This window comes from Lissotriton helveticus, chromosome 2_2 (assembly GCF_964261635.1).
Source record: "Lissotriton helveticus chromosome 2_2, aLisHel1.1, whole genome shotgun sequence".
Classification (NCBI taxonomy): Eukaryota; Metazoa; Chordata; class Amphibia; order Caudata; family Salamandridae; genus Lissotriton; species Lissotriton helveticus.
In genome coordinates this window covers 239,247,305-239,264,102 of record NC_136060.1, presented here as the reverse complement: position 1 = coordinate 239,264,102, position 16,798 = coordinate 239,247,305, and the positions used below count along the sequence as shown (strand labels likewise).

At 40.7% G+C, this 16,798-nt stretch overlaps 1 long non-coding RNA gene across 1 annotated transcript; it reads left to right on the top strand.

The window, feature by feature from the left end:
* The first annotated feature begins 2,089 nt into the window (after nucleotides 1–2,089).
* On the top strand, nucleotides 2,090–12,740 carry LOC144821786 (uncharacterized). The gene is made up of 4 exons (XR_013608437.1): nucleotides 2,090–2,190; nucleotides 2,307–2,334; nucleotides 2,427–2,490; nucleotides 12,619–12,740. It is a non-coding gene; the product is annotated as an uncharacterized LOC144821786 (long non-coding RNA).
* Nucleotides 12,741–16,798: the final 4,058 nt, after the last annotated feature.

Here is a 16,798-nt window from a genome sequence, read left to right as displayed (position 1 = left end):
GGGGGAGCACTTATAGTAATGGATACTGAACATTACAACAACAAGGTCAGAGAACATCTAGCCGATGAAACTACATTTCTCCATTTGGATAAAGATCCCACCCAAGAGATTAGTGCAACTTTAGAAAAAATCCTACAACATGCAAAAGAAATGGACTGGATATCAGGGAAAACAGTACAATTTTTGACTAAACAAAATCCTAAAAGGCCTCATATGTATATCCTACCTAAAGTACACAAAAATCTGTACAATCCTCCCTTCAGACCCATCGTGTCAGGTGTAGAGTCTCTTTTTGAATCATTAGGCACTTACATAGACTTTTTTCTACAAAAATGTGTTTTAAACTGGAAAACCAACATCAAAGATACCACAGATTTTCTCAATCAATTGAACAACTTGGATCTCTCGAACAGTCAACAATGGAAAATGTTTACAATCGATGTGACCGCTTTGTATACGTCGATCCCCTTAAAAGAAGGAATTGAAGCAACGGAATGGGCCCTATTACAAATGGAAGACCTGGGAGCCAATAAAATTCTGATACTGGAACTTTTAACATTCTGTCTTCAACACAGCTATTTCAGATTTAAAGAAGACTTCTATTTACAAATAAGTGGAACAAGCATGGGATTCGGGGGAGCGCCGACCTACGCCAATATCTTTATGGCTCAATTTGAGGAACTACACATCTTTTCTCAGATCCAATGGTCAGAACATTTGATTCTTTATAAGAGATTTATCGACGACATTTTCCTCATCTGGAATGATTCCCAATCAGCTTTAGAACAAAACATACAAGAACTAAATGAGAGAAATCCAAGGATCAAATTTACATACTCTATCAGCACTACAGAGATAGCGTTTCTGGATGTAAAAATAACCAAAAATACTACGGAGTTATCAACTAAAACATATGTAAAACCCACAGACAGAAACAACACTCTACTCTATCAAAGCTTTCATTCTCCCAAACTAATAGAAAACCTACCTTTTTCTCAAATGTTAAGGAGTAAAAGAATCTGTTCTACAACGGCAGCTCATGAAGAGGACCTACAGAGATTGAAAAAGAGGTTCAAGGAACGAGGCTATCCCTCAACATGCATAGAAAAAGCAGTAACTCGAGTCAACTCCATCAACCGGGAAAGTCTGTTAATAAGCAAAAACAAACCAGTCACTACCAACCGTAGTGTATTCGTATCCAAATTCTCCACCAGAGCTATCAACATCAGAAAAATAATTACAAAACGATGGGAACTACTACAAAACGATTAGGATTTTCACAATATATTTCAACCTAAACCAATCTTTGCGTACACAAGAAGTCGCAATTTACAAGAACAATTGAAACCCACCACAAAATTAAGTGACGTCAATCACAAAGGGATGCGTAAGTGCAACAACTGTGTACATTGTAACAATGTGATGCAACAAAATTTTGTGACTCACCCGAGAACTGGAGAAAAAATAAGCCTGAAATTCACGACTGATTGTAACTCGAATTTTGTACTTTACTGCATAAAATGCCCATGCGGGTTAATGTACATAGGCAAAACAGAAAGAAAACTAAAAATAAGAATAGGTGAGCATAAAAGCATGATACGCAACAAAAACATTAAATCCAATTTGGCAGCTCCCTGGATAACCAACAAGCATAACATTTCCCAAGTACGGTTTATGGTTGTGGAAAAAATTGAAATAAGAGAAGGGATAGATAGTCGTAAACTCTTATCCCAAAGGGAAGTCATGGTAATTAAAAAATTCCAAACAATGGAACCCTTGGGGTTAAATGACAAACTGGATCTTGGATGCTTTCTGTGAAATGTTGAGTACTGTAATTTTGAATGTATCTTTTGAACAATAGAGGGTTCTCAATGTTTCATATTATATGAACTTTGATTAGGTCTGCGAAATCACATTTAGCACCATATACACAGATAGTTCTTAAACTCACACCATCTGCCCTGTAATCTATTTATTTTTTTCACTTTCTAGTCGGAATTCTAATATGGCCGACGCAATTGCCCACTAGGAATAAGTCCACTCTTTGTGTTCATGCTTCAGTCTCTACATCGCTAGTACATTTACACAGCAAACACTCGTGAGAACCGTGACAACCAACCTAACCTCCGGTATCGAGCGGAGATATCTGAACCACGTAGAGGAGAACCGCCCGAGAATATAAAACTAACGGTAAGCCCCCACTTTCAAAGGTGGCTCGTTGGCATGATAAAACCATCCAAGACAAACCTTTTACAGACTCGTTTGTCAACTCGTATTTTAACACGGGTTTTCCCGTTTTTTTACAGAAACGCTATCTAACACCACGAAGAGCAGGTAATTCATCGCTCATTCGCAGTCAGCCTAGCGAGGTGCTTTAAAGGCACCTCAGCGGTTTTCTAATCATATTCCCCCTATTTTCCGTGTAGAGAGTAAATCCGGACGAAGACTCCCATACATAGAGATATATACAATCAAAGTCCAGCTAACAAAGTGAGTTTTCTTTGTAATCTAGAACCCTTTTCACACTGCCCAGTTATTAATTCTTGAATCACTGTGATGTAAAAGTAATCCAATTCACAGATCTTTTTGTGTCAATCTGTGCAGCCTAATTCAATGAGATATCGATTTAAACAAAGTTTATTTTATTAACAAATGCATCGGTATGAGGTAAAAATAACTCTTGTTAAAGTATTTTCAGTGCCAATCTTTGCAGCAGAATTCGTTGTGATGTTGATTTAAACGAAGTCCGTTTATTTAACACAATGCGCGAGTGAGGATAAACATGAGTATGGTGAACTCAAAATTAAGTAGTGGCATATGTACACAAAAAAGTAGAAATGCTGAAAATTGAAATGTAAGATTAATGTCAATGTATGATTTCTTACAGAGGCCCCTGAGGGAGGGACGTGGGTCCCGAAATGCATCGGGCCAATCAATTTAATGATCGTCGAAATAACAATCAGAGTATACATTGTTTGTATGATGTTTAATACAACCTATGTATTTCAAAATGTATACAGATGTTATAATGAAATCAAATTGTATTGAAAAGTGATGATTTACAATTCATGGACATTTTTGATTTAATCGTTTAAAATAAATGCAACAATCAAGTAAACCTTGAAATCATGGAATAATTGAAAAACTATTGGTAAACGTATAGAATAGGTGGAAACACTACAAATTCAGCTGTGCTCGAGGTAGGGTCGTGATAGTGTTATCACGCACCACTTTCTACAATAATGTCCTGTCTGAACCAGTTAATCAATTTCTGTTGAATTTTGGGATGCGTAACTAGTTCTACTTATTTGCATGTCACTGCATTTTTGATCAACATCCAGAGAAATAGTTTTTATTGCTCTACAGCTTACCACCCCACAGGAGTGCTGCTGCTGTCTTTATGACTGTCTTTTACTTCTCATCTCCTCAAATGCACTTTTAAGCCCCATGTTAGCATCAACTTTGACATCTGTAGAGACTGGAATGTGTACCTTGTCACTATACTATATGTCATAGATTGGAATTCCTGAATGCCAGATGACTCCTACAATTGATCTAGTGTACCTTTATAGAACAGACCTATCCCCGATGGTAAAAAGAAACAAGATACCAGTGGCTGCTTCACCAGCCTACCCTTTAAACCACATTACTGCAGACTGCCACTTTCATAGTTCAAGTAATACTGCATTTTTTTAATATTTTAATACCTGGAGGTATTTATTTATTTATTTTTGGAGTTTTATTTAGCGTGAACATATGCTTCTGGGTATCAGAGTTCTGTACATATAGCCCTCAAGACATATAACAGAGGTAAAAGACAAAAACGAGAGACAATCAGAGAGGGAATTATCCTGAAGTACATATATACAGTTCTAAATTCCTATAGAGAGTACCCAATGGTAACCAAGCTTAAGAAGGATTATCGCTCCTGGAGAGGGAATTTTTGCCTCAAGAGCTTTTTTGCCTCTTTTTTGAAGTAGGCAGATGAAGGGTTTGTCCTCATTCTGTGGGTAGAGTTTTTCAAATTCTACTGGAAAGGCCAGAGAAGGAGCGATTGAGGGGCATTATTCTCAAGGACTTATCACCAAGTTATCAGCACTTTATCGCAGCCAAAGTGGCGATAAATTTATCACCCCATTCACAAGCTTTCATCACCAGTTTACCTACGATAGCAGCTACAAAAAACATTGCCACAGATGACCCTGTCAACTAACGCTAATGAGATGCAGAGTAGGGGTTCCCATGCAAAAAGCCACAAAAACACTACTTTGCAACATTCTCAATGACCAGCCAGATCGGTGATAAGATCACAAAAGAGGTTATAAGGCGCGTTAGCAGCAGGGATTTAACACCTGCTCTTAACTGGTGTAAATTCAGACGACAACGTGCACCGTAAAAGGGAGCCCAGCCTAGGGCCACACCTGAAGAACAACAGATGCCATGGAGCTACTGATCATGCACCTCGGACCCCCAAGAGGGCCACAACACTCACCGACACCACCCCCAGGCCCGCACCTCCCCGGACCACCACAGAGGCAGTGCAGACAAAGACAGCGGACCTACAGAAAATGCACCAGCCTCACAGACCTAAAACTAGAGGATGTCATTGCCCACTACAGGCTCAAAAGGACAACCAACCTCAGCACCCTGAACATCATTGCCCACAGGCTGACGGTACCAACACAGCGGACAACCAACTTCCCTCTGCAGACAAAGGTTCTGGCTGTGCTGCATCTGTTGGCCTCTGGTACCTTAAAACAAACAACTTCCAGAGTCAGAGGAGTCTCACAGCCAGCCCTATCAAAGTTCCTCACCACTGGATGCCATCATCAGCTTGGGACCCCAGCACCTTCACTTCCCCCATACTGCGCAGTAACAGCTGGAGACCAAGCAAGGCTTCTACACCATAGCTGGCTTCCTGCACTTGTTGGGGGCAATTGACAGCACAAATGTCGTACTTGTGCCCCCTGCCGACGCTGAACACAATTACCACAACAAAAATCACACACATTCCATCAATGTGCAGGCAATAGTGGACCATCGGGGACTCTTCACCTAATGTCGCCGCCAACTACCCAGGTATTGTGCATGATTCCTACATCTTCCAACAGTCCATCATCAACCAACGTTTTGAGGATGGCACCTACGGAAATGCATTGCTCATTGGTAAGTACCAAATGAACACACAGCACACCTCAACTCCACAACTCCAAAATCATGCAACTCCCAACTCTGGGAATGCTCATGTTACAAACTTGCATACAACATGCCAAACAACATGCCCACCCACCAGACATAACAGCACAACTTACTGTGGTAACTTGGGCTTGCCATGTACATGAGCCATCAACGGCATGGCACCTCAGCCTCACAATAGCAGAATGTGGGGAGAGGTGGGAACCAGACATGTGCGAAGGAGGCAAGTGACCCATGAATGGGAATGTACACAATGACAAGTGTGGCGTGTATGTGCTGGCCAGACTGCAGACCACAGACATGTCCATGTCGACATATACAGCTGGTGTTTGGAGTGTAGTGGACAGTGGACGCAAACATGTAACATCAGGCAGTAGGGTAGACCTGGGCCATGTAGCTGTGTTGTACCCCCTGTGAGCGTAAGTGGAGTGGACTTGCATTCCCCAGTCCAGCGTAGAGGTGTGGTTATTCAACCCGGGGCTCTGGGCGTGGTTAAGTTTAGGCCTTGCCAAGGAAGTAACAAATGTGTCTGTCTCTGTTGCAGTATCCCGCAATAGACAATTTTGCTTTGTAGCATGCCCCCTGGAGTGCGGGCTCAGCCGAAGGGGTAAATGAGGGAGTGCAAGCCCGCTCGGGGTCAAAGATCCTACATGGCAACAGTTGTGTGTGTCGCTATTACCGCATCATGAGCCAAAGGTCTACCCTCAAACGCATGTCGTGTTCAGCCAGCCATGAATTCTACATCTGTGTCTGCCCTATCCTTACCATAGGTCTACAGACACGTGGCCTCCCACCTTCAGCGCACCACTTCACTGTGTCATTGTCAGGCTTGTGGACATGCGCAGACAGGCATGACAATTGTGTGCCGTAGGAGTGCAAGTGATGCAACTGCGCAACGCACAATTGTAAATAGGCCCTGGGGGATGGAGGAACAGCAATGAGGCTACGTAATACACATTGATGCCGCTTATTTGCTACAAGCAGTATATGTCAAACAGGAATCACAAAGTCACACATATCACACACCAATGTACCAGTGAGCCTGCAAACACATCATGCTGAACAAACTATTGACTCATGTCTCTTTGCACTGTCACAGGTGATCAAGGATATGCACTCTGCGCTTGGATGATGACACCCCTCCGAGCCCCGAACACACAGGCCCAGAGGCAGTACAATGCGGCCCACAAATGCACCAGGAGCATCGTGGAACACATATTTGGCATTTTGAAGTCACGTTTCAGGTTCCTGAACATCAAAGGTGGAAGGCTCCTGTTCAGCCCAGACATTGTGTGCAAGACGATCATTGTATGTTGTGTCTTGCATAACATATTTGTACGCACCAATGCGTCATGGAAACAAGTGACAGATGCACTGGACGATGATGTGGAAGATGAGGCAGGTGGACCACACCCCACTGCAGCGGCAGAAGGAATAACCCGTAGGAACACCATCAGTGACAAGTTTTTTCACATGAGCATGTCACATTGTGACAGTCCTTAGCAATCATGGGACAGAACAAAATGACCACATGCACAGCATGTGCAAACACATGCACTCCAAGTCACATTCCCTGAGTGCATGTCACTCATCTCTACAAGAACATCACTTGGACAAGTGTAAGTGCGACATGTAGTGCTAACAATTTCATAATTTGATGATTGATGGTTGGTGTGTCACCTCTGTACAGAGAGGCTGTTTAGGGTGTCACGTATTCGATATGCCAGTTCTGTGTGTCACGGAAAGTACAGAATCCCACTCTTCAGCGTTTCATATGTGTCCCAAATCATTGCATATAGGCTGTCATTTGTGACCTACAAGTGACAACAGGGCTTCTTTTGGGGTCACATATGTTCCACCAGGGATGCACTCTGTGACTCAAGTCCCATTATATGACCAACATGTATGTAAGGGAGTCACTCCCCCTACATTCGTCCATGCTTTCATACTTGATTGATCATAGACATGATACGTCTGTGTGCAGAAGGTGTTGATTGTCCCTCTGCAATGTGTAGGGGAGATGCGGTTTCACAGTGTGTTCCATGTATGTTTCTGCATTGGCGCAGTTTACATGCAGACTGCATGTCAATGTACATTGTGACTGTTTGTGAGGAGATGCCTATTTGATGTGGGACGATGGACAATTGTTCAACATCACGGATGTGGGGTTGTACTCGTACATTGTCATCTCAACGTTTTTTTTTCTGGTGCATTTTTCCGCATGGCGGGTGGAAATTGCAGGTCTGTCGCTGGTTATGGCTGATTTTTGTATTGCGGTTTGGGACATCGCCGCTTTTTCCATGTTTGTGTTTTGCATTTTTGCAGCGTCGCATTGATTTTAACGCGGTCATTTGACGTGTTATCGTGAGACTATCCCATGGTACCGCCGTGTTGAGAATACAACGTTGACACAGCGTTATTTTCCCATGATAGACTGCGATGTTGAAAGTTCCGTTAGGCTAATTTTGTGATAATTATCACACGTTCTTGAGAATATCCCCCTGATTTATTATTATTTTTTATAACTTCTATGGTTTCAATAGAAGGGCGTCAGTACCCCAGGATAACGTACGTTTTTTGGCCAAGTATACAGGGGTATTGTGGTGGACGGCCTTGTGTGTCGTACAAGCAATTTTTATCTGGGTTCTAACTTCAAACGGGAGCCAATTAGGATGTTTTAAGTCTGGAGTAATGTGATCTATTCTTCTGGAACCTGTTGTGATTCAAGCGGCTGAGTTTAATGTAGCCTTTAACGGGCCAACTTTATTTTGGGAAGGTCAGCAAGAGTGGCACTCATGTAATCTAATCGGGAAATTACTAAAGATTACACAGCTAACTGGATACCCACAGGGGGCAAGAATAGTTTGAAGTTCATTGGGATGTTAATTTGGTGATTGGCACCTCTGATGGTTGCACTGATATGATCTTGCATGTTAAGATTTTTGTTAAGAAAACAAAATGTGTGTGGAGGGTCGAGGGGAATATTTAACGACCTGTCTGTTCGTACCCCTTCTATCATGACTACAATACACACAACAGAACAGACCAGGTCTAAAAACAGTGTGTGACTACATCAGTGACTGTGGATTCATGTGGTGCAAGTGTGAATAGATGTTATTATAAACAAAGTTCGTTAAAAGCAAATTGACAACAAATAGAAGCCAAAGGCTGGAGCAAATCCCATCAGACCACCCATTTGGTGGATTTCACGTCATGTGGGAATTTGCTAATCATACCTTCCGACCAAATAGTGCCGGTATGGGTATGGATAACAGTAATGTAGTCATCATGTACATCCTAAAATGGTGTTTGATGGAAAAGTGCAGTGCTTAAGTGGTAGTGATGAATCAAATTGACTACACAGATTTTTAAGAACGTTTAAACAAAAATCCATGTGTCAAGGGTTAAAAACACACCAGGTAGTACGACTACCTGGTGGCGCAGTGCAGAACGGTCGACATGTTTCAGCCAAAAAGGGGAATTACCCCGGCTTTCTTCAGGACCTTAGACATATAATGGCTACTGCAACTACATACAAGTGAAGAATAATAAGAATGTACTACAGAAAAGTAAATTAATTGTCTACCAGGAACTTAAATACTTAAGTGTCAACTGGAGAGAGAGCAAACGTCTTCTTCCTATCAAAATAAAGAAAACAGAAAAACATATTGTCAAGCAGCAATGGCTTACACACAAACATCCACACGCATACACAGAGACCGTTTAGCCACCCACGCAAGAATAATTTACATTCTGCGTTTGTACAAAGCATACTAGCTCAATCACCCCGAGGCATTTCCTTGAAGTGATACTCACCCATCTTTGTGTGGGTGAAGGCCTCACCTCACCCGGCAACCGCTCGGGAGTATGAGGCCCCGCTCTAGAGTGTAGACAAAGGACACAGTAAGCACACAACTTTACAGTACCCCCTCCAATGGCTCTACACAAATAACCCAACAGACGTGTGATAGTAACCCAACTGCCAAACCTAGTAAACTGACACACAAAGGACACCATATTGTACAAAGAAACCCCACATCTTACGGTGTTGCTCATGTCACAGGACATAGTATAAATGCTTATGTGCGTTTCCAAACAACTTCTCCTTAGAAGATGAATATAAACTGTAAACTTTGCTAAAGAACACAGTGCATAGGTATGAGTGAAGGGTACTGAGAGGCGCCCAAAGATAACTATCTAAGGCATCCCTCAAACAAAAGCTCCTTTCACTAATGAGGAACTTGGAACAATAAAGCCCCCACCTAGTGCCAGAGTATTATGGGGATGCCAAACCATTATGGTTGTTTTTAATTCTATTTCCTCCGAATTAGTAGAGATATTTTATCTCATACATAGGAACTGACTGGTACAAAACAAAACTCAACAAGGCTGAATGTCGACTCACCTATCCGTCGGTGCCCCTGAGTTTACGACGAGCGGAAGGGGAGGTGAAAGTAAGACCGCCCTATCTTCTTAAATAGCCTCCGGTAATGAGGTAACTCGTCTGTGCGTATTGTTGTATGGGGATCGAGTACAATTACCGGAAGAACGCGCGAAGAAAGCCGTCGCTTCTTCGCGCATGCGTAGTGACCCAAAAACACTGCTCATTCCCACTGCTCATTCGCGCATGCGCGATAGGCAAAAGAAGGGCATGGTTGTGGCGTAATGAATACTGCCATTGTATGCAAAAGAGAATGGACTCTAAGAGCTTGCATACTTAGTCATTGCGAACACGGACAACGGGACTCGGTTCACAAAAGTGTCCAATTAACAGGCGTTATATTCTAGATACCCCTCGGTCCAATAATCAGACGTGCATCCTTCGGTCCAGGAGACAAATGATGCATCATGGGATTGGTGGTGTTACTCCATCATTGTCATTGCATATTGACAATGCCCAGACAATGTTATTTACATGGGTCATTAAAAAATGAGAGAAAAACCAGGGGACATGTTCACCGAAGTAACTCCACAGCCAGCTATTTTTAGAAAAAAACGAAGGTGTCTGTTACCAGCACTACTAATATAAACATGGTATGTGCCAGGGGTCTGCATTATTATTAATCGTGGACTAAGCCCTACAAAAGATTATCTTTACTTTTATATATATATATATATTTATTTGATTTCATTAACTTCGCACAAGTGGTGTTGTATCCCTTAGGTGTCAGGCGAGGTAGGCAGAGGTGTAACGCACACAATTGAGTTGGGTGAGCTATAACGGTGCAAACAGACTGCGTTTGCATCCAAATAATCGACCCGCAACTGAAAAGTTGCTCTGAATACTAAGAAAACAAAATGTGTGTGGAGGGTCGAGGGGAATATTTAACGACCTGTCTGTTCGTACCCCTTCTATCATGACTACAATACACACAACAGAACAGACCAGGTCTAAAAACAGTGTGTGACTACATCAGTGACTGTGGATTCATGTGGTGCAAGTGTGAATAGATGTTATTATAAACAAAGTTCGTTAAAAGCAAATTGACAACAAATAGAAGCCAAAGGCTGGAGCAAATCCCATCAGACCACCCATTTGGTGGATTTCACGTCATGTGGGAATTTGCTAATCATACCTTCCGACCAAATAGTGCCGGTATGGGTATGGATAACAGTAATGTAGTCATCATGTACATCCTAAAATGGTGTTTGATGGAAAAGTGCAGTGCTTAAGTGGTAGTGATGAATCAAATTGACTACACAGATTTTTAAGAACGTTTAAACAAAAATCCATGTGTCAAGGGTTAAAAACACACCAGGTAGTACGACTACCTGGTGGCGCAGTGCAGAACGGTCGACATGTTTCAGCCAAAAAGGGGAATTACCCCGGCTTTCTTCAGGACCTTAGACATATAATGGCTACTGCAACTACATACAAGTGAAGAATAATAAGAATGTACTACAGAAAAGTAAATTAATTGTCTACCAGGAACTTAAATACTTAAGTGTCAACTGGAGAGAGAGCAAACGTCTTCTTCCTATCAAAATAAAGAAAACAGAAAAACATATTGTCAAGCAGCAATGGCTTACACACAAACATGTATGCGTGTGGATGTTTGTGTGTAAGCCATTGCTGCTTGACAATATGTTTTTCTGTTTTCTTTATTTTGATAGGAAGAAGACGTTTGCTCTCTCTCCAGTTGACACTTAAGTATTTAAGTTCCTGGTAGACAATTAATTTACTTTTCTGTAGTACATTCTTATTATTCTTCACTTGTATGTAGTTGCAGTAGCCATTATATGTCTAAGGTCCTGAAGAAAGCCGGGGTAATTCCCCTTTTTGGCTGAAACATGTCGACCGTTCTGCACTGCGCCACCAGGTAGTCATACTACCTGGTGTGTTTTTAACCCTTGACACATGGATTTTTGTTTAAACGTTCTTAAAAATCTGTGTAGTCAATTTGATTCATCACTACCACTTAAGCACTGCACTTTTCCATCAAACACCATTTTAGGATGTACATGATGACTACATTACTGTTATCCATACCCATACCGGCACTATTTGGTCGGAAGGTATGATTAGCAAATTCCCACATGACGTGAAATCCACCAAATGGGTGGTCTGATGGGATTTGCTCCAGCCTTTGGCTTCTATTTGTTGTCAATTTGCTTTTAACGAACTTTGTTTATAATAACATCTATTCACACTTGCACCACATGAATCCACAGTCACTGATGTAGTCACACACTGTTTTTAGACCTGGTCTGTTCTGTTGTGTGTATTGTTGTTAAGATTTTTGCCCAGAAAAATGCCTAAAAATCAAGCAGAGTTAATAATATGGGGGGAGCAGTTGAGAACTGTGAGTTGTTTGATCCAGTCTTCTACGAGGGTCAAAAGATTGTGAGGGTGATCAAAAGGAATTCAGGTTTAAGGGTATTTAGCATGAGGTTATTGTAGGTCAGCCATTGTTGGGTTTTCAACAAAGTGCAGTCGAGCATTTTGATATCTTCAGGTGAAGATATTTTCATACACGGTTGTGTATCATAAGCATACATGTGGTATTTACTATTTGAGTACTTCAAAATGTCCATCAGAGGTTCCATGAACAAATTAAATAGAGTGGGTGAGAGTAAGCAGCATGGAGGTATTCAAATTGTTACCAGTGTTAATTACAAAAATATATATTTTACAGCTTTTAGGAGAAATATATGCTATCACAATTTCTGATTACAACCCTTTATTGCTTTGTGTGCTCCTTCTTTCTCAGAGGCCATGCAAAGGTATGTAAAATGGAAAGATAGACATCATGGTAATTGAGCCCACCTTTGCTGTCATAGAGATGACTTTTTTACCACATCAAGTTCCTACAATTTAGTAAAAGTGTATTATTACCATGTAAATAAGTCAATATTTGATTTCTATATTGAAATTGACTAATGAAGATTTATAGATCTGTAGATTCATGGTTGTCTAATCAGTTGCCTTCCAGAAGATCAGTGCTTCCATTCGACATGGCTGGAGCAACAAATCTTCAAACTCCATAGTGTGGTTCCAGTGAGAAAGGCTCACTGAATCTGCTTTATTTTTTGGACGTACCAGATACAGTCTCTGCATCCTCTCCAGTCTTTTAGACGTAAGTTAATTTGTGTTCACCTACACCCAGACATCTATGTATTTACTGAAACTGTTTAGTTTTTAAATACCAGTTTATATCCTTTTGTAGGTTTATGAGTTTGAAATCTGATATAAAAAGCATATAACGGTTGTGAGTGTGTTCTCTCGATAGTACTATGTGTCAATGTGTACACACTATTACTACCCTCTGCTGCTCTGATGTGTAATGATAGATTACATCAGTTAGTTTCCATTGCAACCTGGTGGGCAGATATAGGCGTACAATTGTGTTATCTCTTTGACAACATCTGCAATGTTATGTGGACTCCCTGTCCCATCATAATCACTTAGTTGTATACAATCTTCCTATTATGTCTGGGGAGGGCATGTACAGCTCTTGCAACTTCATAAAAATGTTCAATGCATTTTTGGGGACGAGTTAAAAATGATTGAGAAACAGATGATTAATATGGAAAAGTGGTGGCCGGGCCATAGGCTAATGTGAAGAGATTGATGTTTTAAAACTGGAATGATAGCTGTGTTTAAAATACCCATCTTCTACTGTGATTCTACCCAGATTTTCTTTTTACTTAGTAACTGATCATTTGGCCTCTGGGCGAGTTAGACTTGCAGAAGAATTTTCAATTCTATGTGCCCTTTGCAAAACATAAAACCTATTTTTCTACGTAAAATGTCATATTTGACCTGTTTGTAAGTCACGTGTAATAAGGTAAAATGCACTGGAATGCCACAAACTTCACAAAGGTCATTTTTCAAATGTAAGACAGTAGAGTTTGTTTACTTTAGTTACATTAAAAAACCCAACATGGACAAATAGCCTTAAGGCAATATAGCATAGGTCTATTATCAAAAGGATGAGCAAATCCACTTTTTCATGTAAAGTGCCACATGTATAAGCCAGGGCCCTTAAGTAAGGTACATCAATTTAGTGGCTAAATCTACAAATTCTCATATTTTTCTACTTGTAGTGTCAATGTGAACATGGGCTTTTCTGTTTAAAATAGGCCAATTGGGGATTTTATTAGTGACGTTTCTAAGGAAGTGATCAGAACATCCCACTGAGTGTGTTTTGATGTCATGATTTCATGATCTAAAAATCAAGTAGTTAGAATGCCATTGTTGGCAGATCTTGAAAGAAAGTGTTGAAATTACCTCGGTCCCCATTGTTTTTGTACACAAATGAGGGCTTTTAGAATTGTTAGGTCATCTATCCGAATATTAGCAATGGTGAGTATGTGTCACAAATAAGGTTCAGCTATTGTTCTTTAGTAATACTTGAAAAGCTTTTACAGATAATAGCAATCACCTTATCAACAGGATTTGCTATTTTTAATGTTTTTGCCTCAGTCTGATACTTGCTATAGAGGTTTTGTGTAGCCAAGTTGTGAGTGAATACAGATTTATAGATAAAGAGCTGAAAAGGACTGTCTAGTGCTTCCTGTAGAAAATCTATCTACCTGGCAAAGTCCTGGAGAGGGGGTTTCTTATTTTATCTTCCATCTCTAGATCTGGAGGTTATTCCAAGAGCTAGAAATGTTAGTTAGTAAGTACACCAAGAAGGCCTAAGGTGGCTCATATCGTTAATAAATAAACTTGTCTCTTCTTTGGAGTTCATTTCTAAGCAATGAAAGTATGCTCAGATCTGTGAACAGAATTGTCCACCTGGAAGAAAGCAGCAAAGACATTTTAATTGTACATTCTACGTGGGTCCCAGTAGAAGCAGTGAATAGCTCTTTGAAGGGACAAAACTTTCTTTGGAGTTGTAGACAGCGTAAATGAAATTTGCTGAATAGTGTCTGGGGAGCCAGTGCTGGATCTTTTTCATCAGCAATATTGTGTTTTAATCAAAACGATTAAGTGCTCCTAGTGGTTAGACATTTTGAAGGAAACATTTCAAGGTATGTAAGACTGTAAATCAGAACATTATCTAAACATTTTACTATGTCTGATGATAAAACAGGTTGAGACATGGGGCACGTTGAATAGATGAATCCTTGAAAATGTTCAGATAATTATTTGGATTGTCTGTTAGTCTGCTGAAAAGTTGGTTAAATATATCCTTTTTCAACAAGAATGCTAGACTCTTATTAGGCCTTCTTGGTCAGTAAATAAGTCAGTCAATGTACTTTATTCGGTTTGAATAAATTATAAAAGATGAAAACAAATGATAATATCATCTTGAAACATCTAAAAATAGCTAAAACAAGTGAACCTCAATTAAAATATAAGTATCTAGGATGACTGCACTCAAAAATTGATACATCACATAGTCCTCACTACACAGTGCACAACAAATAATAATCTATAAAATGTTTAAGAGCACTCTGAATAAACTTAATCAGGGATATACAGACCAAATCTGAGGGCAGCTTTTGTGGAAGAATAAGTTCAGGTCCACATTACCTTATAATAATTTGCATAAAATTAGTAATATATACTATTTCCTCGGAATGACACCTGGGGTCATATATACAAGAAAATGTTGCAACGCTGTGATGCAAGCAATTTTACTCTTCTGAACTTTGTCATTTTCGAAGTGCAGGAATGCACCATATTTACAGCGATATGGCACATTCCTGTACTCACCCCAGCATTAGTGTGAAAAAGCAGCCTTGCACCAGCCACGCACGGTAAACAACCTTTACCACGAAGTTTTTACCACGCGGTACCTTTACCACGCGGCCGTTACAACGCAAGTCGTTACCACGACTTGCGCTGGAGGGCGCTGTGGGATAAGGAATTTTATAAATTTATATTCCAACACCTTCCCTACTGTTACGGGGACTGGTGTTGGAATATAAAATTATAAAAATCCTAAATCCGCGCCCTCCAACGCAAGTCGTGGTAACGACTTGCGTTGTAGCGGCCGCGTGGTAAAGGTATGCGTTGTTACAACCTGCGTTGTAACAACGTACATCCGCCACGCACCCTCATAACAGGTTTATCCCGCCAAGGTGTTACTCTCTCTTGTCCACCTGAGAAGCTTCCATTGGCGGGGGAATCGATGAGGTCATTTTTGGCATGAAGAGCTGGTCATGACATGACAGTCATTGGCAGCCCCCATGGAAATTCACTGTTGGAGTGAAGTGCAGGTGTCACGTGGCACATAGGGACAATGTCGTTTTTCATTAACTTAGCATGAGCCCTCTCCAGCTTGCCTGCTGCGTAGGCTCATGTTACTACACGTCTTTATTTTTGCAATACTTTCAATGATTGCTTTCACATGCAAACTCATTACTGCGTTCGCTCTCTGCATGTTCCTGGGATGTTGACTGAACATTATGTGCAAGGTCGAACAAAAATGCCCCTTGTTATTTTGTTCTGGCCAGACCATAGCCCTTACACAAAACATACAGAGGCAGCTGTTGTTTGGACAGCATACTAGGGTTTTTAGTGGGGTATAAGAATAGGTGAAACGCACTTGGAGAGAGACCTTTTCAGGAAGAAGTTCGAGACAGCGCTTAGAATGTAGATCCACCATCTATAGGCTAGGGTATGGGGTCTACAGACAAAGCCGAGAGATCTTACATTATAATATAATACTTATTCTTAGCTAGGGGAGGGAGGTTAGGTGCAATGGTCTTTTCTACATTGTCGTTTTATGATGACATCTCTCTTCATGAATTGTGGACTAGCTGCTATGCTGACTATATTCGTACTATGCATTTTCCTTTTTATTGTGGCAAGTATACTGCATGTTAGTTAAAATAAATATTTTAAACTATTCTGTGTCTCTGTCAGAACTTATTGTGGACGAAAGGATAACTCTTGTTACTGCGATTCCTGAGAGATCAAGGAGTGTTGTGTTCTGGGGTGTCTAATCATTTGTTTCACCGTCCTAGGTTCGTGGGTACTAAGGTGGTAGAAAGGAGAATTCATCGGGACCCATTTGGGAGAAACAAAACTAGAAAAAACCCAAGGAAGATCCTCATGAAATTTAAGACTTAAACACTCAAAGAAAGAATTCTAAGTGAGGGCCTGAAAACAGGATCGGTCTCCCAAAGCAACTGGACATGTAGAATT